Raw genomic sequence first — 24,867 nt, forward strand, 5'->3', positions numbered from 1 at the left:
TCAATATTAAAATTTCATCAATATTGACCACTTTTGAACGTTCGACTGGTCGGGGGTCATCGTTTTTCATCATAAAATTGATTTTTTTGGACTCTACCAAAAATGATTCAAAATGTCATTTGGATCGGGCCTCATGTTGAATAACCACTTTTTAAACCCTCATAGTGACCAAAATTGCAATTTTTAAAGAATTTTGCTTACTCAGAAGCTTCAATTTTGACCAATTTCAGGCACAGAAATGACTTTAAACACACTTATTTTAGTTGAAAAAGTAATAATTCACATCCAACAGTCATTTAAAGTCAAAAGATTAAATGTTAAAATTTCATCAATATTGCCCACTTTTTTGAACGTTCGACTGGTCATCGTTTTTCATCATAAAATTGATTTTTTGGACTCTACCAAAATTTATTCAAAATGTTATTTGGATCGGGCCTCATGTTGAATAACCACTTTTTAAACGCTCACAGTGACCAAAATTGCCATTTTTACAGAGTTTTCGCTTACTAAATCTTCAATTTTGACCAATTTCAGGCACAGAAATGACTTTAAACACATTTATTTTAGTTGAAAAAGTAATATTTCACATCCAACAGTTATTTAAAGTCAAAAGATTCAATATTAAAATTTCATCAATATTGCCCACTTTTTTGAACGTTCGACTGGTCATCGTTTTTCATCATAAAATTGATTTTTTTGGACTCTAACAAAAATTATTCAAAACGTCATTTGGATGGGGCCTCATGTTGAATAACCACTTTTTAAACCCTCAGAGTGACCAAAATTGCCATTTTTACAGAGTTTTCGCTTACTCAGAAGCTTCAATTTTGACCAATTTCAGGCACAGAAATGACTTTAAACACACTTATTTTAGTTGAAAAAGTAATAATTCACATCCAACAGTCATTTAAAGTCAAAAGATTAAATGTTAAAATTTCATCAATATTGCCCACTTTTTTGAACGTTCGACTGGTCATCGTTTTTCATCATAAAATTGATTTTTTGGACTCTACCAAAAATGATTCAAAATGTCATTTGGATCGGGCCTCATGTTGAATAACCACTTTTTAAACCCTCACAGTGACCAAAATTGCCATTTCTACAGAGTTTTCGCTTACTCAATCTTCAATTTTGACCAATTTCAGGCACAGAAATGACTTTAAACACACTTATTTTAGTTGAAAAAGTAATATTTCACATCCAACAGTTATTTAAAGTCAAAAGATTCAATATTAAAATTTCATCAATATTGACCACTTTTTTGAACGTTCGACTGGTCCGGGGTCATCGTTTTTCATCATAAAATTGATTTTTTGGACCCTACCAAAAACAATTCAAAATGTCATTTGGATCGGGCCTCATGTTGAATAACCACTTTTTAAACCCTCACAGTGACCAAAATTGCCATTTTTACAGAGTTTTCGCTTACTCAGAAGCTTCAATTTTGACCAATTTCAGGCACAGAAATTACTTTAAACACACTTATTTTAGTTGAAAAAGTAATAATTCACATCCAACAGTTATTTAAAGTCAAAAGATTAAATATTAAAATTTCATCAATATTGACCACTTTTTTGAACGTTCGACTGGTCCGGGGTCATCGTTTTTCATCATAAAATTGATTTTTTGGACTCTACCAAAAATGATTCAAAACGTCATTTGGATCGGGCCTCATGTTGAATAACCACTTTTTAAACCCTCACAGTGACCAAAATTGCCATTTTTACAGAGTTTTGCTTACTCAGAAGCTCCAATTTTGACCAATTTCAGGCACAGAAATTACTTTAAACACACTTATTTTAGTTGAAAAAGTAATAATTCACATACAACAGTCATTTAAAGTCACAAGATTAAATGTTAAAATTTCATCAATATTGACCACTTTTTTGAACGTTCGACTGGTCGGGGTCATCGTTTTTCATCATAAAATTGATTTTTTGGGACTCTACCAAAAATGATTCAAAATGTCATTTGGATCGGGCCTCATGTTGAATAACCACTTTTTAAACCCTCACAGTGACCAAAATTGCCATTTTTACAGAATTTTCGCTTACTCAGAAGCTTCAATTTTGACCAATTTCAGGCACAGAAATGACTGTAAACACACTTATTTTAGTTGAAAAAGTAATAATTCACATCCAACAGTCATTTAAAGTCAAAAGATTAAATGTTAAAATTTCATCAATATTAACCACTTTTTTGAACGTTCGACTGGTCATCTTTTTTCATCATAAAATTGATTTTTTGGACTCTACCAAAAATGATTCAAGATGTCATTTGGATCGGGCCTCATGTTGAATAACCACTTTTTAAACCCTCACAGTGACCAAAATTGCCATTTTTACAGAGTTTTCGCTTACTCAAAGCTTCAATTTTGACCAATTTCAGGCACAGAAATGACTTTAAACACACTTATTTTAGTTGAAAAAGTAATAATTCACATCCAACAGTCATTTAAAGTCAAAAGATTAAATGTTAAAATGTCATCAATATTGACCACTTTTTTGAACGCTCGACTGGTCCGGGGTCAACGTTTTTCATCATAAAATTGATTTTTTGGGACTCTACCAAAAATGATTCAAAATGTCATTTGGATCGGGCCTCATGTTGAATAACCACTTTTTAAACCCTCACAGTGACCAAAATTGCCATTTTTACAGAGTTTTCGCTTACTCAATCTTCAATTTTGACCAATTTCAGGCACAGAAATGACTTTAAACACACTTATTTTAGTTGAAAAAGTAATATTTCACATCCAACAGTTATTTAAAGTCAAAAGATTCAATATTAAAATTTCATCAATATTGACCACTTTTTTGAACGTTCGACTGGTCCGGGGTCATCGTTTTTCATCATAAAATTGATTTTTTGGACTCTAACAAAAATTATTCAAAACGTCATTTGGATGGGGCCTCATGTTGAATAACCACTTTTTAAACCCTCACAGTGACCAAAATTGCCATTTTTACAGAGTTTTCGCTTACTCAGAAGCTTCAATTTTGACCAATTTCAGGCACAGAAATTACTTTAAACACACTTATTTTAGTTGGAAAAGTAATAATTCACATCCAACAGTCATTTAAAGTCAAAAGATTAAATGTTAAAATTTCATCAATATTGACTACTTTTTTGAACGTTCGACTGGTCGGGGGTCATCGTTTTTCATCATAAAATTGATTTTTTTTTACTCTACCAAAAATGATTCAAAATGTCATTTGGATCGGGCCTCATGTTGAATAACCACTTTTTAAACCCTCATAGTGACCAAAATTGCAATTTTTAAAGAATTTTGCTTACTCAGAAGCTTCAATTTTGACCAATTTCAGGCACAGAAATGACTTTAAACACACTTATTTTAGTTAAAAAAGTAATAATTCACATCCAACAGTCATTTAAAGTCAAAAGATTAAATGTTAAAATTTCATCAATATTGCCCACTTTTTTGAACGTTCGACTGGTCATCGTTTTTCATCATAAAATTGATTTTTTGGACTCTACCAAAAATGATTCAAAATGTCATTTGGATCGGGCCTCATGTTGAATAACCACTTTTTAAACCCTCACAGTGACCAAAATTGCCATTTTTACAGAGTTTTCGCTTACTCAATCTTCAATTTTGACCAATTTCAGGCACAGAAATGACTTTAAACACACTTATTTTAGTTGAAAAAGTAATATTTCACATCCAACAGTTATTTAAAGTCAAAAGATTCAATATTAAAATTTCATCAATATTGACCACTTTTTTGAACGTTCGACTGGTCCGGGGTCATCGTTTTTCATCATAAAATTGATTTTTTGGACCCTACCAAAAACAATTCAAAATGTCATTTGGATCGGGCCTCATGTTGATAACCACTTTTTAAACCCTCACAGTGACCAAAATTGCCATTTTTACAGAGTTTTCGCTTACTCAGAAGCTTCAATTTTGACCAATTTCAGGCACAGAAATTACTTTAAACACACTTATTTTAGTTGAAAAAGTAATAATTCACATCCAACAGTTATTTAAAGTCAAAAGATTAAATATTAAAATTTCATCAATATTGACCACTTTTTTGAACGTTCGACTGGTCCGGGGTCATCGTTTTTCATCATAAAATTGATTTTTTGGACTCTACCAAAAATGATTCAAAACGTCATTTGGATCGGGCCTCATGTTGAATAACCACTTTTTAAACCCTCACAGTGACCAAAATTGCCATTTTTACAGAGTTTTGCTTACTCAGAAGCTCCAATTTTGACCAATTTCAGGCACAGAAATTACTTTAAACACACTTATTTTAGTTGAAAAAGTAATAATTCACATACAACAGTCATTTAAAGTCACAAGATTAAATGTTAAAATTTCATCAATATTGACCACTTTTTTGAACGTTCGACTGGTCATCGTTTTTCATCATAAAATTGATTTTTTGGACTCTACCAAAAATGATTCAAAATGTCATTTGGATCGGGCCTCATGTTGAATAACCACTTTTTAAACCCTCACAGTGACCAAAATTGCCATTTTTACAGAGTTTTCGCTTACTCAATCTTCAATTTTGACCAATTTCAGGCACAGAAATGACTTTAAACACACTTATTTTAGTTGAAAAAGTAATATTTCACATCCAACAGTTATTTAAAGTCAAAAGATTCAATATTAAAATTTCATCAATATTGACCACTTTTTTGAACGTTCGACTGGTCCGGGGTCATCGTTTTTCATCATAAAATTGATTTTTTGGACTCTAACAAAAATGATTCAAAACGTCATTTGGATGGGGCCTCATGTTGAATAACCACTTTTTAAACCCTCACAGTGACCAAAATTGCCATTTTTATAGAGTTTTGCTTACTCAGAAGCTCCAATTTTGACCAATTTCAGGCACAGAAATTACTTTAAACACTCTTATTTTAGTTGAAAAAGTAATAATTCACATCCAACAGTCATTTAAAGTCAAAAGATTAAATGTTAAAATTTCATCAATATTGACCACTTTTTTGAACGTTCGACTGGTCCGGGGTCATCGTTTTTCATCATAATACTGATGTTTTTGGACCCTAACAAAAACAATTCAAAATGTCATTTGGATCGGGCCTCATGTTGAATAACCACTTTTTAAACCCTCACAGTGACCACAATTGCCATTTTTACAGAGTTTTCGCTTACTCAGAAGCTTCAATTTTGACCAATTTCAGGCACAGAAATTACTTTAAACACACTTATTTTAGTTGAAAAAGTAATAATTCACATCCAACAGTTATTTAAAGTCAAAAGATTAAATATTAAAATTTCATCAATATTGACCACTTTCTTTAACGTTCGACTGGTCCGGGGTCATCGTTTTTCATCATAAAATTGATTTTTTGGACTCTACCAAAAATGATTCAAAACGTCATTTGGATCGGGCCTCATGTTGAATAACCACTTTTTAAACCTTCACAGTGACCAAAATTGCCATTTTTAAAGAATTTTGCTTACTCAGAAGCTTCAATTTTGACCAATTTCAGGCACAGAAATGACTTTAAACACACTTATTTTAGTTGAAAAAGTAATATTTCACATCCAACAGTTATTTAAAGTCAAAAGATTCAATATTAAAATTTCATCAATATTGACCACTTTTGAACGTTCGACTGGTCGGGGGTCATCGTTTTTCATCATAAAATTGATTTTTTTGGACTCTACCAAAAATGATTCAAAATGTCATTTGGATCGGGCCTCATGTTGAATAACCACTTTTTAAACCCTCATAGTGACCAAAATTGCAATTTTTAAAGAATTTTGCTTACTCAGAAGCTTCAATTTTGACCAATTTCAGGCACAGAAATGACTTTAAACACACTTATTTTAGTTGAAAAAGTAATAATTCACATCCAACAGTCATTTAAAGTCAAAAGATTAAATGTTAAAATTTCATCAATATTGCCCACTTTTTTGAACGTTCGACTGGTCATCGTTTTTCATCATAAAATTGATTTTTTGGACTCTACCAAAATTTATTCAAAATGTTATTTGGATCGGGCCTCATGTTGAATAACCACTTTTTAAACGCTCACAGTGACCAAAATTGCCATTTTTACAGAGTTTTCGCTTACTCAATCTTCAATTTTGACCAATTTCAGGCACAGAAATGACTTTAAACACATTTATTTTAGTTGAAAAAGTAATATTTCACATCCAACAGTTATTTAAAGTCAAAAGATTCAATATTAAAATTTCATCAATATTGCCCACTTTTTTGAACGTTCGACTGGTCATCGTTTTTCATCATAAAATTGATTTTTTGGACTCTAACAAAAATTATTCAAAACGTCATTTGGATGGGGCCTCATGTTGAATAACCACTTTTTAAACCCTCAGAGTGACCAAAATTGCCATTTTTACAGAGTTTTCGCTTACTCAGAAGCTTCAATTTTGACCAATTTCAGGCACAGAAATGACTTTAAACACACTTATTTTAGTTGAAAAAGTAATAATTCACATCAAACAGTCATTTAAAGTCAAAAGATTAAATGTTAAAATTTCATCAATATTGCCCACTTTTTTGAACGTTCGACTGGTCATCGTTTTTCATCATAAAATTGATTTTTTGGACTCTACCAAAAATGATTCAAAATGTCATTTGGATCGGGCCTCATGTTGAATAACCACTTTTTAAACCCTCACAGTGACCAAAATTGCCATTTCTACAGAGTTTTCGCTTACTCAATCTTCAATTTTGACCAATTTCAGGCACAGAAATGACTTTAAACACACTTATTTTAGTTGAAAAAGTAATATTTCACATCCAACAGTTATTTAAAGTCAAAAGATTCAATATTAAAATTTCATCAATATTGACCACTTTTTTGAACGTTCGACTGGTCCGGGGTCATCGTTTTTCATCATAAAATTGATTTTTTGGACCCTACCAAAAACAATTCAAAATGTCATTTGGATCGGGCCTCATGTTGAATAACCACTTTTTAAACCCTCACAGTGACCAAAATTGCCATTTTTACAGAGTTTTCGCTTACTCAGAAGCTTCAATTTTGACCAATTTCAGGCACAGAAATTACTTTAAACACACTTATTTTAGTTGAAAAAGTAATAATTCACATCCAACAGTTATTTAAAGTCAAAAGATTAAATATTAAAATTTCATCAATATTGACCACTTTTTTGAACGTTCGACTGGTCCGGGGTCATCGTTTTTCATCATAAAATTGATTTTTTGGACTCTACCAAAAATGATTCAAAACGTCATTTGGATCGGGCCTCATGTTGAATAACCACTTTTTAAACCCTCACAGTGACCAAAATTGCCATTTTTACAGAGTTTTGCTTACTCAGAAGCTCCAATTTTGACCAATTTCAGGCACAGAAATTACTTTAAACACACTTATTTTAGTTGAAAAAGTAATAATTCACATACAACAGTCATTTAAAGTCACAAGATTAAATGTTAAAATTTCATCAATATTGACCACTTTTTTGAACGTTCGACTGGTCGGGGTCATCGTTTTTCATCATAAAATTGATTTTTTGGGACTCTACCAAAAATGATTCAAAATGTCATTTGGATCGGGCCTCATGTTGAATAACCACTTTTTAAACCCTCACAGTGACCAAAATTGCCATTTTTACAGAATTTTCGCTTACTCAGAAGCTTCAATTTTGACCAATTTCAGGCACAGAAATGACTGTAAACACACTTATTTTAGTTGAAAAAGTAATAATTCACATCCAACAGTCATTTAAAGTCAAAAGATTAAATGTTAAAATTTCATCAATATTAACCACTTTTTTGAACGTTCGACTGGTCATCTTTTTTCATCATAAAATTGATTTTTTGGACTCTACCAAAAATGATTCAAGATGTCATTTGGATCGGGCCTCATGTTGAATAACCACTTTTTAAACCCTCACAGTGACCAAAATTGCCATTTTTACAGAGTTTTCGCTTACTCAAAGCTTCAATTTTGACCAATTTCAGGCACAGAAATGACTTTAAACACACTTATTTTAGTTGAAAAAGTAATAATTCACATCCAACAGTCATTTAAAGTCAAAAGATTAAATGTTAAAATGTCATCAATATTGACCACTTTTTTGAACGCTCGACTGGTCCGGGGTCAACGTTTTTCATCATAAAATTGATTTTTTGGGACTCTACCAAAAATGATTCAAAATGTCATTTGGATCGGGCCTCATGTTGAATAACCACTTTTTAAACCCTCACAGTGACCAAAATTGCCATTTTTACAGAGTTTTTGCTTACTCAATCTTCAATTTTGACCAATTTCAGGCACAGAAATGACTTTAAACACACTTATTTTAGTTGAAAAAGTAATATTTCACATCCAACAGTTATTTAAAGTCAAAAGATTCAATATTAAAATTTCATCAATATTGACCACTTTTTTGAACGTTCGACTGGTCCGGGGTCATCGTTTTTCATCATAAAATTGATTTTTTGGACTCTAACAAAAATTATTCAAAACGTCATTTGGATGGGGCCTCATGTTGAATAACCACTTTTTAAACCCTCACAGTGACCAAAATTGCCATTTTTACAGAGTTTTCGCTTACTCAGAAGCTTCAATTTTGACCAATTTCAGGCACAGAAATTACTTTAAACACACTTATTTTAGTTGGAAAAGTAATAATTCACATCCAACAGTCATTTAAAGTCAAAAGATTAAATGTTAAAATTTCATCAATATTGACTACTTTTTTGAACGTTCGACTGGTCGGGGGTCATCGTTTTTCATCATAAAATTGATTTTTTTTTACTCTACCAAAAATGATTCAAAATGTCATTTGGATCGGGCCTCATGTTGAATAACCACTTTTTAAACCCTCATAGTGACCAAAATTGCAATTTTTAAAGAATTTTGCTTACTCAGAAGCTTCAATTTTGACCAATTTCAGGCACAGAAATGACTTTAAACACACTTATTTTAGTTAAAAAAGTAATAATTCACATCCAACAGTCATTTAAAGTCAAAAGATTAAATGTTAAAATTTCATCAATATTGCCCACTTTTTTGAACGTTCGACTGGTCATCGTTTTTCATCATAAAATTGATTTTTTGGACTCTACCAAAAATGATTCAAAATGTCATTTGGATCGGGCCTCATGTTGAATAACCACTTTTTAAACCCTCACAGTGACCAAAATTGCCATTTTTACAGAGTTTTCGCTTACTCAATCTTCAATTTTGACCAATTTCAGGCACAGAAATGACTTTAAACACACTTATTTTAGTTGAAAAAGTAATATTTCACATCCAACAGTTATTTAAAGTCAAAAGATTCAATATTAAAATTTCATCAATATTGACCACTTTTTTGAACGTTCGACTGGTCCGGGGTCATCGTTTTTCATCATAAAATTGATTTTTTGGACTCTAACAAAAATGATTCAAAACGTCATTTGGATGGGGCCTCATGTTGAATAACCACTTTTTAAACCCTCACAGTGACCAAAATTGCCATTTTTATAGAGTTTTGCTTACTCAGAAGCTCCAATTTTGACCAATTTCAGGCACAGAAATTACTTTAAACACTCTTATTTTAGTTGAAAAAGTAATAATTCACATCCAACAGTCATTTAAAGTCAAAAGATTAAATGTTAAAATTTCATCAATATTGACCACTTTTTTGAACGTTCGACTGGTCCGGGGTCATCGTTTTTCATCATAATACTGATGTTTTTGGACCCTAACAAAAACAATTCAAAATGTCATTTGGATCGGGCCTCATGTTGAATAACCACTTTTTAAACCCTCACAGTGACCACAATTGCCATTTTTACAGAGTTTTCGCTTACTCAGAAGCTTCAATTTTGACCAATTTCAGGCACAGAAATTACTTTAAACACACTTATTTTAGTTGAAAAAGTAATAATTCACATCCAACAGTTATTTAAAGTCAAAAGATTAAATATTAAAATTTCATCAATATTGACCACTTTCTTTAACGTTCGACTGGTCCGGGGTCATCGTTTTTCATCATAAAATTGATTTTTTGGACTCTACCAAAAATGATTCAAAACGTCATTTGGATCGGGCCTCATGTTGAATAACCACTTTTTAAACCCTCACAGTGACCAAAATTGCCATTTTTAAAGAATTTTGCTTACTCAGAAGCTTCAATTTTGACCAATTTTTATTTTAGTTGAAAAAGTAATATTTCACATCCAACAGTTATTTAAAGTCAAAAGATTCAATATTAAAATTTCATCAATATTGACCACTTTTGAACGTTCGACTGGTCGGGGGTCATCGTTTTTCATCATAAAATTGATTTTTTTGGACTCTACCAAAAATGATTCAAAATGTCATTTGGATCGGGCCTCATGTTGAATAACCACTTTTTAAACCCTCATAGTGACCAAAATTGCAATTTTTAAAGAATTTTGCTTACTCAGAAGCTTCAATTTTGACCAATTTCAGGCACAGAAATGACTTTAAACACACTTATTTTAGTTGAAAAAGTAATAATTCACATCCAACAGTCATTTAAAGTCAAAAGATTAAATGTTAAAATTTCATCAATATTGCCCACTTTTTTGAACGTTCGACTGGTCATCGTTTTTCATCATAAAATTGATTTTTTGGACTCTACCAAAATTTATTCAAAATGTTATTTGGATCGGGCCTCATGTTGAATAACCACTTTTTAAACGCTCACAGTGACCAAAATTGCAATTTTTACAGAGTTTTCGCTTACTCAATCTTCAATTTTGACCAATTTCAGGCACAGAAATGACTTTAAACACATTTATTTTAGTTGAAAAAGTAATATTTCACATCCAACAGTTATTTAAAGTCAAAAGATTCAATATTAAAATTTCATCAATATTGCCCACTTTTTTGAACGTTCGACTGGTCATCGTTTTTCATCATAAAATTGATTTTTTGGACTCTAACAAAAATTATTCAAAACGTCATTTGGATGGGGCCTCATGTTGAATAACCACTTTTTAAACCCTCAGAGTGACCAAAATTGCCATTTTTACAGAGTTTTCGCTTACTCAGAAGCTTCAATTTTGACCAATTTCAGGCACAGAAATGACTTTAAACACACTTATTTTAGTTGAAAAAGTAATAATTCACATCCAACAGTCATTTAAAGTCAAAAGATTAAATGTTAAAATTTCATCAATATTGCCCACTTTTTTGAACGTTCGACTGGTCATCGTTTTTCATCATAAAATAGATTTTTTGGACTCTACCAAAAATGATTCAAAATGTCATTTGGATCGGGCCTCATGTTGAATAACCACTTTTTAAACCCTCACAGTGACCAAAATTGCCATTTCTACAGAGTTTTCGCTTACTCAATCTTCAATTTTGACCAATTTCAGGCACAGAAATGACTTTAAACACACTTATTTTAGTTGAAAAAGTAATATTTCACATCCAACAGTTATTTAAAGTCAAAAGATTCAATATTAAAATTTCATCAATATTGACCACTTTTTTGAACGTTCGACTGGTCCGGGGTCATCGTTTTTCATCATAAAATTGATTTTTTGGACCCTACCAAAAACAATTCAAAATGTCATTTGGATCGGGCCTCATGTTGAATAACCACTTTTTAAACCCTCACAGTGACCAAAATTGCCATTTTTACAGAGTTTTCGCTTACTCAGAAGCTTCAATTTTGACCAATTTCAGGCACAGAAATTACTTTAAACACACTTATTTTAGTTGAAAAAGTAATAATTCACATCCAACAGTTATTTAAAGTCAAAAGATTAAATATTAAAATTTCATCAATATTGACCACTTTTTTGAACGTTCGACTGGTCCGGGGTCATCGTTTTTCATCATAAAATTAATTTTTTGGACTCTACCAAAAATGATTCAAAACGTCATTTGGATCGGGCCTCATGTTGAATAACCACTTTTTAAACCCTCACAGTGACCAAAATTGCCATTTTTACAGAGTTTTGCTTACTCAGAAGCTCCAATTTTGACCAATTTCAGGCACAGAAATTACTTTAAACACACTTATTTTAGTTGAAAAAGTAATAATTCACATACAACAGTCATTTAAAGTCACAAGATTAAATGTTAAAATTTCATCAATATTGACCACTTTTTTGAACGTTCGACTGGTCGGGGTCATCGTTTTTCATCATAAAATTGATTTTTTGGGACTCTACCAAAAATGATTCAAAATGTCATTTGGATCGGGCCTCATGTTGAATAACCACTTTTTAAACCCTCACAGTGACCAAAATTGCCATTTTTACAGAATTTTCGCTTACTCAGAAGCTTCAATTTTGACCAATTTCAGGCACAGAAATGACTGTAAACACACTTATTTTAGTTGAAAAAGTAATAATTCACATCCAACAGTCATTTAAAGTCAAAAGATTAAATGTTAAAATTTCATCAATATTAACCACTTTTTTGAACGTTCGACTGGTCATCTTTTTTCATCATAAAATTGATTTTTTGGACTTTACCAAAAATGATTCAAGATGTCATTTGGATCGGGCCTCATGTTGAATAACCACTTTTTAAACCCTCACAGTGACCAAAATTGCCATTTTTACAGAGTTTTCGCTTACTCAAAGCTTCAATTTTGACCAATTTCAGGCACAGAAATGACTTTAAACACACTTATTTTAGTTGAAAAAGTAATAATTCACATCCAACAGTCATTTAAAGTCAAAAGATTAAATGTTAAAATGTCATCAATATTGACCACTTTTTTGAACGCTCGACTGGTCCGGGGTCAACGTTTTTCATCATAAAATTGATTTTTTGGGACTCTACCAAAAATGATTCAAAATGTCATTTGGATCGGGCCTCATGTTGAATAACCACTTTTTAAACCCTCACAGTGACCAAAATTGCCATTTTTACAGAGTTTTCGCTTACTCAATCTTCAATTTTGACCAATTTCAGGCACAGAAATGACTTTAAACACACTTATTTTAGTTGAAAAAGTAATATTTCACATCCAACAGTTATTTAAAGTCAAAAGATTCAATATTAAAATTTCATCAATATTGACCACTTTTTTGAACGTTCGACTGGTCCGGGGTCATCGTTTTTCATCATAAAATTGATTTTTTGGACTCTAACAAAAATTATTCAAAACGTCATTTGGATGGGGCCTCATGTTGAATAACCACTTTTTAAACCCTCACAGTGACCAAAATTGCCATTTTTACAGAGTTTTCGCTTACTCAGAAGCTTCAATTTTGACCAATTTCAGGCACAGAAATTACTTTAAACACACTTATTTTAGTTGGAAAAGTAATAATTCACATCCAACAGTCATTTAAAGTCAAAAGATTAAATGTTAAAATTTCATCAATATTGACTACTTTTTTGAACGTTCGACTGGTCGGGGGTCATCGTTTTTCATCATAAAATTGATTTTTTTTTACTCTACCAAAAATGATTCAAAATGTCATTTGGATCGGGCCTCATGTTGAATAACCACTTTTTAAACCCTCATAGTGACCAAAATTGCAATTTTTAAAGAATTTTGCTTACTCAGAAGCTTCAATTTTGACCAATTTCAGGCACAGAAATGACTTTAAACACACTTATTTTAGTTAAAAAAGTAATAATTCACATCCAACAGTCATTTAAAGTCAAAAGATTAAATGTTAAAATTTCATCAATATTGCCCACTTTTTTGAACGTTCGACTGGTCATCGTTTTTCATCATAAAATTGATTTTTTGGACTCTACCAAAAATGATTCAAAATGTCATTTGGATCGGGCCTCATGTTGAATAACCACTTTTTAAACCCTCACAGTGACCAAAATTGCCATTTTTACAGAGTTTTCGCTTACTCAATCTTCAATTTTGACCAATTTCAGGCACAGAAATGACTTTAAACACACTTATTTTAGTTGAAAAAGTAATATTTCACATCCAACAGTTATTTAAAGTCAAAAGATTCAATATTAAAATTTCATCAATATTGACCACTTTTTTGAACGTTCGACTGGTCCGGGGTCATCGTTTTTCATCATAAAATTGATTTTTTGGACTCTAACAAAAATGATTCAAAACGTCATTTGGATGGGGCCTCATGTTGAATAACCACTTTTTAAACCCTCACAGTGACCAAAATTGCCATTTTTATAGAGTTTTGCTTACTCAGAAGCTCCAATTTTGACCAATTTCAGGCACAGAAATTACTTTAAACACTCTTATTTTAGTTGAAAAAGTAATAATTCACATCCAACAGTCATTTAAAGTCAAAAGATTAAATGTTAAAATTTCATCAATATTGACCACTTTTTTGAACGTTCGACTGGTCCGGGGTCATCGTTTTTCATCATAATACTGATGTTTTTGGACCCTAACAAAAACAATTCAAAATGTCATTTGGATCGGGCCTCATGTTGAATAACCACTTTTTAAACCCTCACAGTGACCACAATTGCCATTTTTACAGAGTTTTCGCTTACTCAGAAGCTTCAATTTTGACCAATTTCAGGCACAGAAATTACTTTAAACACACTTATTTTAGTTGAAAAAGTAATAATTCACATCCAACAGTTATTTAAAGTCAAAAGATTAAATATTAAAATTTCATCAATATTGACCACTTTCTTTAACGTTCGACTGGTCCGGGGTCATCATTTTTCATCATAAAATTGATTTTTTGGACTCTACCAAAAATAATTCAAAACGTCAGTTGGATCGGGCCTCATGTTGAATAACCACTTTTTAAACCCTCACAGTGACCAAAATTGCCATTTTTAAAGAATTTTGCTTACTCAGAAGCTTCAATTTTGACCAATTTCAGGCACAGAAATGACTTTAAACACACTTATTTTAGTTGAAAAAGTAATATTTCACATCCAACAGTTATTTAAAGTCAAAAGATTCAATATTAAAATTTCATCAATATTGACCACTTTTGAACGTTCGACTGGTCCGGGGTCATCGTTTTTCATCATAAAATTGATTTTTTGGACTCTAACAAAAATGATTCAAAACGTCATTTGGATGGGGCCTCATGTTGAATAACCACTTTTTAAACCCTCACAGTGACCAAAATTGCCATTTTTAAAGAATTTTGCTTACTCAGAAGCTTCAATTTTGACCAATTTCAGGCACAGAAATGACTTTAAACACACTTATTTTAGTTGAAAAAGTAATAATTCACATCCAACAGTCATTTAAAGTCAAAAGATTAAATGTTAAAATTTCATCAATATTGACCACTTTTTTGAACGTTCGACTGGTCCGGGGTCATCGTTTTTCATCATAATACTGATTTTTTGGACCCTACCAAAAACAATTCAAAATGTCATTTGGATCGGGCCTCATGTTGAATAACCACTTTTTAAACCCTCACAGTGACCAAAATTGCCATTTTTACAGAGTTTTCGCTTACTCAATCTTCAATTTTGACCAATTTCAGGCCCAGAAATGACTTTAAACACACTTATTTTAGTTGAAAAAGTAATATTTCACATCCAACAGTTATTTAAAGTCAAAAGATTCAATATTAAAATTTCATCAATATTGACCACTTTTTTGAACGTTCGACTGGTCCGGGGTCATCGTTTTTCATCATAAAATTGATTTTTTGGACTCTAACAAAAATTATTCAAAAAGTCATTTGGATGGGGCCTCATGTTGAATAACCACTTTTTAAACCCTCACAGTGACCAAAATTGCCATTTTTACAGAGTTTTCGCTTACTCAGAAGCTTCAATTTTGACCAATTTCAGGCACAGAAATTACTTTAAACACACTTATTTTAGTTGGAAAAGTAATAATTCACATCCAACAGTCATTTAAAGTCAAAAGATTAAATGTTAAAATTTCATCAATATTGCCCACTTTTTTGAACGTTCGACTGGTCATCGTTTTTCATCATAAAATTGATTTTTTGGACTCTACCAAAAATGATTCAAAATGTCATTTGGATCGGGCCTCATGTTGAATAACCACTTTTTAAACCCTCACAGTGACCAAAATTGCCATTTTTACAGAGTTTTCGCTTACTCAATCTTCAATTTTGACCAATTTCAGGCACAGAAATGACTTTAAACACACTTATTTTAGTTGAAAAAGTAATATTTCACATCCAACAGTTATTTAAAGTCAAAAGATTCAATATTAAAATTTCATCAATATTGACCACTCTTTTGAACGTTCGACTGGTCCGGGGTCATCGTTTTTCATCATAAAATTGATTTTTTGGACTCTAACAAAAATTATTCAAAACGTCATTTGGATGGGGCCTCATGTTGAATAACCACTTTTTAAACCCTCACAGTGACCAAAATTGCCATTTTTATAGAGTTTTGCTTACTCAGAAGCTCCAATTTTGACCAATTTCAGGCACAGAAATTACTTTAAACACACTTATTTTAGTTGAAAAAGTAATAATTCACATCCAACAGTCATTTAAAGTCAAAAGATTAAATGTTAAAATTTCATCAATATTGACCACTTTTTTGAACGTTCGACTGGTCATCGTTTTTCATCATAATACTGATTTTTTGGACCCTACCAAAAACAATTCAAAATGTCATTTGAATCGGGCCTCATGTTGAATAACCACTTTTTAAACCCTCACAGTGACCAAAATTGCCATTTTTACAGAGTTTTCGCTTACTCAGAAGCTTCAATTTTGACCAATTTCAGGCACAGAAATTACTTTAAACACACTTATTTTAGTTGAAAAAGTAATAATTCACATCCAACAGTTATTTAAAGTCAAAAGATTAAATATTAAAATTTCATCAATATTGACCACTTTTTTTAACGTTCGACTGGTCCGGGGTCATCGTTTTTCATCATAAAATTGATTTTTTGGACTCTACCAAAAATGATTCAAAACGTCATTTGGATCGGGCCTCATGTTGAATAACCACTTTTTAAACCCTCACAGTGACCAAAATTGCCATTTTTACAGAGTTTTGCTTACTCAGAAGCTCCAATTTTGACCAATTTCAGGCACAGAAATGACTTTAAACACACTTATTTTAGTTGAAAAAGTAATAATTCACATACAACAGTCATTTAAAGTCACAAGATTAAATGTTAAAATTTCATCAATATTGACCACTTTTTTGAACGTTCGACTGGTCAGGGTTCATCGTTTTTCATCATAAAATTGATTTTTTGGACTCTAACAAAAATTATTCAAAACGTAATTTGGATGGGGCCTCATGTTGAATAACCACTTTTTAAACCCTCACAGTGACCAAAATTGCCATTTTTACAGAGTTTTCGCTTACTCAGAAGCTTCAATTTTGACCAATTTCAGGCACAGAAATTACTTTAAACATACTTATTTTAGTTGGAAAAGTAATAATTCACATCCAACAGTCATTTAAAGTCAAAAGATTAAATGTTAAAATTTCATCAATATTGACTACTTTTTTGAACGTTCGACTGGTCGGGGTTCATCGTTTTTCATCATAAAATTGATTTTTTTGGACTCTACCAAAAATGATTCAAAATGTCATTTGGATCGGGCCTCATGTTGAATAACCACTTTTTAAACCCTCATAGTGACTAAAATTGCAATTTTTAAAGAATTTTGCTTACTCAGAAGCTTCAATTTTGACCAATTTCAGGCACAGAAATGACTTTAAACACACTTATTTTAGTTGAAAAAGTAATAATTCACATCCAACAGTCATTTAAAGTCAAACGATTAAATGTTAAAATGTCATCAATATTGCCCACTTTTTTGAACGTTCGACTGGTCATCGTTTTTCATCATAAAATTGATTTTTTGGACTCTACCAAAAATGATTCAAAATGTCATTTGGATCGGGCCTCATGTGGAATAACCACTTTTAAAACCCTCACAGTGACCAAAATTGCCATTTTTACAGAGTTTTCGCTTACTCAATCTTCAATTTTGACCAATTTCAGGCACAGAAATGACTTTAAACACACTTATTTTAGTTGAAAAAGTAATATTTCACATCCAACCGTTATTTAAAGTCAAAAGATTCAATATTAAAATTTCATCAATATTGACCACTTTTTTGAACGTTCGACTGGTCCGGGGTCATCGTTTTTCATCATAAAATTGATTTTTTGGACTCTAACAAAAATGATTCAAAACGTCATTTGGATGGGGCCTCATGTTGAATAACCACTTTTTAAACCCTCACAGTGACCAAAATTGCCATTTTTATAGACTTTTGCTTACTCAGAAGCTCCAATTTTGACCAATTTCAGGCACAGAAATTACTTTAAACACACTTATTTTAGTTGAAAAAGTAATAATTCACATCCAACAGTCATTTAAAGTCAAAAGATTAAATGTTAAAATTTCATCATCAATATTGACCACTTTTTTGAACGTTCGACTGGTCCGGGGTCATCGTTTTTCATCATAAAATTGATTTTTTGGACCCTACCAAAAACAATTCAAAATGTCATTTGGATCGGGCCTCATGTTGAATAACCACTTTTTAAACCCTCACAGTGACCAAAATTGCCATTTTTACAGAGTTTTCGCTTACTCAGAAGCTTCAATTTTGACCAATTTCAGGCACAGAAATTACTTTAAACACACTTATTTTAGTTGGAAAAGTAATAATTCACATCCAACAGTCATTTAAAGTCAAAAGATTAAATGGTAAAATTTCATCAATATTGACTACTTTTTTGAACGTTCGACTGGTCGGGGGTCATCGTTTTTCATCATAATACTGATTTTTTGGACCCTACCAAAAACAATTCAAAATGTCATTTGGATCGGGCCTCATGTTGAATAACCACTTTTTAAACCCTCACAGTGACCAAAATTGCCATTTTTACAGAGTTTTCGCTTACTCAATCTTCAATTTTGACCAATTTCAGGCACAGAAATGACTTTAAACACACTTATTTTAGTTGAAAAAGTAATATTTCACATCCAACAGTTATTTAAAGTCAAAAGATTCAATATTAAAATTTCATCAATATTGACCACTTTTTTGAACGTTCGACTGGTCCGGGGTCATCGTTTTTCATCATAAAATTGATTTTTTGGACTCTAACAAAAATTATTCAAAACGTCATTTGGATGGGGCCTCATGTTGAATAACCACTTTTTAAACCCTCACAGTGACCAAAATTGCCATTTTTACAGAGTTTTTGCTTACTCAGAAGCTTCAATTTTGACCAATTTCAGGCACAGAAATTACTTTAAACACACTTATTTTAGTTGGAAAAGTAATAATTCACATCCAACAGTCATTTAAAGTCAAAAGATTAAATGTTAAAATTTCATCAATATTGCCCACTTTTTTGAACGTTCGACTGGTCATCGTTTTTCATCATAAAATTGATTTTTTGGACTCTACCAAAAATGATTCAAAATGTCATTTGGATCGGGCCTCATGTTGAATAACCACTTTTTAAACCCTCACAGTGACCAAAATTGCCATTTTTACAGAGTTTTCGCTTACTCAATCTTCAATTTTGACCAATTTCAGGCACAGAAATGACTTTAAACACACTTATTTTAGTTGAAAAAGTAATATTTCACATCCAACAGTTATTTAAAGTCAAAAGATTCAATATTAAAATTTCATCAATATTGACCACTTTTTTGAACGTTCGACTGGTCCGGGGTCATCGTTTTTCATCATAAAATTGATTTTTTGGACTCTAACAAAAATGATTCAAAACGTCATTTGGATGGGGCCTCATGTTGAATAACCACTTTTTAAACCCTCACAGTGACCAAAATTGCCATTTTTATAGAGTTTTGCTTACTCAGAAGCTCCAATTTTAACCAATTTCAGGCACAGAAATTACTTTAAACACACTTATTTTAGTTGAAAAAGTAATAATTCACATCCAACAGTCATTTAAAGTCAAAAGATTAAATGTTAAAATTTCATCAATATTGACCACTTTTTTGAACGTTCGACTGGTCCGGGGTCATCGTTTTTCATCATAATACTGATTTTTTGGACCCTACCAAAAACAATTCAAAATGTCATTTGGATCGGGCCTCATGTTGAATAACCACTTTTTAAACCCTCACAGTGACCAAAATTGCCATTTTTACAGAGTTTTCGATTACTCAGAAGCTTCAATTTTGACCAATTTCAGGCACAGAAATTACTTTAAACACACTTATTTTAGTTGAAAAAGTAATAATTCACATCCAACAGTTATTTAAAGTCAAAAGATTAAATATTAAAATGTCATCAATATTGACCACTTTTTTGAACGTTCGACTGGTCCGGGGTCATCGTTTTTCATCATAAAATTGATTTTTTGGACTCTACCAAAAATGATTCAAAACGTCATTTGGATCGGGCCTCATGTTGAATAACCACTTTTTAAACCCTCACAGTGACCAAAATTGCCATTTTTACAGAGTTTTGCTTACTCAGAAGCTCCAATTTTGACCAATTTCAGGCACAGAAATTACTTTAAACACACTTATTTTAGTTGAAAAAGTAATAATTCACATACAACAGTCATTTAAAGTCACAAGATTAAATGGTAAAATTTCATCAATATTGACCACTTTTTTGAACGTTCGACTGGTCGGGGTCATCGTTTTTCATCATAAAATTGATTTTTTGGGACTCTACCAAAAATGATTCAAAATGTCATTTGGATCGGGCCTCATGTTGAATAACCACTTTTTAAACCCTCACAGTGACCAAAATTGCCATTTTTACAGAGTTTTCGCTTACTCAGAAGCTTCAATTTTGACCAATTTCAGGCACAGAAATGACTGTAAACACACTTATTTTAGTTGAAAAAGTAATAATTCACATCCAACAGTCATTTAAAGTCAAAAGATTAAATATTAAAATTTCATCAATATTAACCACTTTTTTGAACGTTCGACTGGTCATCTTTTTTCATCATAAAATTGATTTTTTGGACTCTACCAAAAATGATTCAAAATGTCATTTGGATCGGGCCTCATGTTGAATAACCACTTTTTAAACCCTCACAGTGACCAAAATTGCCATTCTTACAGAGTTTTCGCTTACTCAAAGCTTCAATTTTGACCAATTTCAGGCACAGAAATTACTTTAAACACACTTATTTTAGTTGGAAAAGTAATAATTCACATCCAACAGTCATTTAAAGTCAAAAGATTAAATGTTAAAATTTCATCAATATTGACTACTTTTTTGAACGTTCGACTGGTCGGGGGTCATCGTTTTTCATCATAAAATTGATTTTTTTGGACTCTACCAAAAATGATTCAAAATGTCATTTGGATCGGGCCTCATGTTGAATAACCACTTTTTAAACCCTCATAGTGACCAAAATTGCAATTTTTAAAGAATTTTGCTTACTCAGAAGCTTCAATTTTGACCAATTTCAGGCACAGAAATGACTTTAAACACACTTATTTTAGTTGAAAAAGTACTAATTCACATCCAACAGTCATTTAAAGTCAAAAGATTAAATGTTAAAATTTCATCAATATTGACCACTTTTTTGAACGTTCGACTGGTCATCGTTTTTCATCATAAAATTGATTTTTTGGACTCTACCAAAAATGATTCAAAATGTCATTTGGATCGGGCCTCATGTTGAATAACCACTTTTTAAACCCTCACAGTGACCAAAATTGCCATTTTTACAGAGTTTTCGCTTACTCAATCTTCAATTTTGACCAATTTCAGGCACAGAAATGACTTTAAACACACTTATTTTAGTTGAAAAAGTAATATTTCACATCCAACAGTTATTTAAAGTCAAAAGATTCAATATTAAAATTTCATCAATATTGACCACTTTTTTGAACGTTCGACTGGTCCGGGGTCATCGTTTTTCATCATAAAATTGATTTTTTGGACCCTACCAAAAACAATTCAAAATGTCATTTGGATCGGGCCTCATGTTGAATAACCACTTTTTAAACCCTCACAGTGACCAAAATTGCCATTTTTACAGAGTTTTCGCTTACTCAGAAGCTTCAATTTTGACCAATTTCAGGCACAGAAATTACTTTAAACACACTTATTTTAGTTGGAAAAGTAATAATTCACATCCAACAGTCATTTAAAGTCAAAAGATTAAATGGTAAAATTTCATCAATATTGACTACTTTTTTGAACGTTCGACTGGTCGGGGGTCATCGTTTTTCATCATAATACTGATTTTTTGGACCCTACCAAAAACAATTCAAAATGTCATTTGGATCGGGCCTCATGTTGAATAACCACTTTTTAAACCCTCACAGTGACCAAAATTGCCATTTTTACAGAGTTTTCGCTTACTCAATCTTCAATTTTGACCAATTTCAGGCACAGAAATGACTTTAAACACACTTATTTTAGTTGAAAAAGTAATATTTCACATCCAACAGTTATTTAAAGTCAAAAGATTCAATATTAAAATTTCATCAATATTGACCACTTTTTTGAACGTTCGACTGGTCCGGGGTCATCGTTTTTCATCATAAAATTGATTTTTTGGACTCTAACAAAAATTATTCAAAACGTCATTTGGATGGGGCCTCATGTTGAATAACCACTTTTTAAACCCTCACAGTGACCAAAATTGCCATTTTTACAGAGTTTTTGCTTACTCAGAAGCTTCAATTTTGACCAATTTCAGGCACAGAAATTACTTTAAACACACTTATTTTAGTTGGAAAAGTAATAATTCACATCCAACAGTCATTTAAAGTCAAAAGATTAAATGTTAAAATTTCATCAATATTGCCCACTTTTTTGAACGTTCGACTGGTCATCGTTTTTCATCATAAAATTGATTTTTTGGACTCTACCAAAAATGATTCAAAATGTCATTTGGATCGGGCCTCATGTTGAATAACCACTTTTTAAACCCTCACAGTGACCAAAATTGCCATTTTTACAGAGTTTTCGCTTACTCAATCTTCAATTTTGACCAATTTCAGGCACAGAAATGACTTTAAACACACTTATTTTAGTTGAAAAAGTAATATTTCACATCCAACAGTTATTTAAAGTCAAAAGATTCAATATTAAAATTTCATCAATATTGACCACTTTTTTGAACGTTCGACTGGTCCGGGGTCATCGTTTTTCATCATAAAATTGATTTTTTGGACTCTAACAAAAATGATTCAAAACGTCATTTGGATGGGGCCTCATGTTGAATAACCACTTTTTAAACCCTCACAGTGACCAAAATTGCCATTTTTATAGAGTTTTGCTTACTCAGAAGCTCCAATTTTGATCAATTTCAGGCACAGAAATTACTTTAAACACACTTATTTTAGTTGAAAAAGTAATAATTCACATCCAACAGTCATTTAAAGTCAAAAGATTAAATGTTAAAATTTCTTCAATATTGACCACTTTTTTGAACGTTCGACTGGTCCGGGGTCATCGTTTTTCATCATAATACTGATTTTTTGGACCCTACCAAAAACAATTCAAAATGTCATTTGGATCGGGCCTCATGTTGAATAACCACTTTTTAAACCCTCACAGTGACCAAAATTGCCATTTTTACAGAGTTTTCGCTGACTCAGAAGCTTCAATTTTGACCAATTTCAGGCACAGAAATTACTTTAAACACACTTATTTTAGTTGAAAAAGTAATAATTCACATCCAACAGTTATTTAAAGTCAAAAGATTAAATATTAAAATTTCATCAATATTGACCACTTTTTTTAACGTTCGACTGGTCCGGGGTCATCGTTTTTCATCATAAAATTGATTTTTTGGACTCTACCAAAAATGATTCAAAACGTCATTTGGATCGGGCCTCATGTTGAATAACCACTTTTTAAACCCTCACAGTGACCAAAATTGCCATTTTTACAGAGTTTTGCTTACTCAGAAGCTCCAATTTTGACCAATTTCAGGCACAGAAATTACTTTAAACACACTTATTTTAGTTGGAAAAGTAATAATTCACATCCAACAGTCATTTAAAGTCAAAAGATTAAATGTTAAAATTTCATCAATATTGACTACTTTTTTGAAAGTTCGACTGGTCGGGGGTCATCGTTTTTCATCATAAAATTGATTTTTTTGGACTGTACCAAAAACGATTCAAAATGTCATTTGGATCGGGCCTCATGTTGAATAACCACTTTTTAAACCCTCATAGTGACCAAAATTGCAATTTTTAAAGAATTTTGCTTACTCAGAAGCTTCAATTTTGACCAATTTCAGGCACAGAAATGACTTTAAACACACTTATTTTAGTTGAAAAAGTAATAATTCACATCCAACAGTCATTTAAAGTCAAAAGATTAAATGTTAAAATTTCATCAATATTGCCCACTTTTTTGAACGTTCGACTGGTCATCGTTTTTCATCATAAAATTGATTTTTTGGACTCTACCAAAAATGATTCAAAATGTCATTTGGATCGGGCCTCATGTGGAATAACCACTTTTTAAACCCTCACAGTGACCAAAATTGCCATTTTTACAGAGTTTTCGCTTACTCAATCTTCAATTTTGACCAATTTCAGGCACAGAAATGACTTTAAACACACTTATTTTAGTTGAAAAAGTAATATTTCACATCCAACAGTTATTTAAAGTCAAAAGATTCAATATTAAAATTTCATCAATATTGACCACTTTTTTGAACGTTCGACTGGTCCGGGGTCATCGTTTTTCATCATAAAATTGATTTTTTGGACTCTAACAAAAATGATTCAAAACGTCATTTGGATGGGGCCTCTGTTGAATAACCATTTTTTAAACCCTCACAGTGACCAAAATTGCCATTTTTATAGACTTTTGCTTACTCAGAAGCTCCAATTTTGACCAATTTCAGGCACAGAAATTACTTTAAACACACTTATTTTAGTTGAAAAAGTAATAATTCACATCCAACAGTCATTTAAAGTCAAAAGATTAAATGTTAAAATTTCATCAATATTGACCACTTTTTTGAACGTTCGACTGGTCCGGGGTCATCGTTTTTCATCATAATACTGATTTTTT

Source organism: Lissotriton helveticus, chromosome 2_1, assembly GCF_964261635.1.
Source record: "Lissotriton helveticus chromosome 2_1, aLisHel1.1, whole genome shotgun sequence".
NCBI lineage: Eukaryota > Metazoa > Chordata > Amphibia > Caudata > Salamandridae > Lissotriton > Lissotriton helveticus.